Source organism: Piliocolobus tephrosceles, chromosome Y, assembly GCF_002776525.5.
Source record: "Piliocolobus tephrosceles isolate RC106 chromosome Y, ASM277652v3, whole genome shotgun sequence".
Lineage (NCBI taxonomy): Eukaryota > Metazoa > Chordata > Mammalia > Primates > Cercopithecidae > Piliocolobus > Piliocolobus tephrosceles.
The window spans coordinates 21,445,300-21,445,998 of NC_045456.1; positions in this window are offsets into that span (position 1 = coordinate 21,445,300).

Genomic DNA, 699 nt, shown 5'->3' on the forward strand with positions numbered 1-699 from the left:
AACTGACATTCCTCATTTTTATACATGTAGATATAAAGCATTACCAGGTATTTGAAAAACACCTTCACGACAAAAGACAGAACTGAAAAGTTATGGGGTAGAGTGGGAAGAACCCCAGAAATACCAGACAGTTCATGGAACAGAAATTCAAGGAACAGACAGGCAGACATAAAAATTCTGACTGTGCTAATTAATCTTTCAAAAGATTAGGGGGAGAGGGATACATCTATAAACCAAGAATCAAATGCTATAGAAAAGATCACTGCGGCCGGGCGTGGTGGCTCATGCCTGTAATCCTAGCACTTTGGGAGGCTGAGGCAGGTGGATCACGAGGTCAGGAGTTTGAGACCAGCCTGACCAACATGGTGAAATCCTGTCTCTACTGAAAATACAAAAATTAGCCAGGCATGGTGGTGTGCACCTGTAATCCCTGTACTCGGGAGGCTGAGGCAGGAGAATCTCTTGAACCCAGGAGGCGGAGCTTGCAGTGAGCCGAGATCATGCCACTGCACTCCAGCCTGGGAGACAGCAAGACTCTGTCTCAAAAAAAAAAAAAAAAAAAAAAGAAAGAAAAGATCACTCCAAGGATAAGAAATAGTTATTAGAAGTTAAAAATGTGATCTGCAGCCGGGCGTGGTGGCTCAAGCCTGTAATCCCAGCACTTTGGGAGGCCGAGACGGGCGGATCACGAGGTCAGAA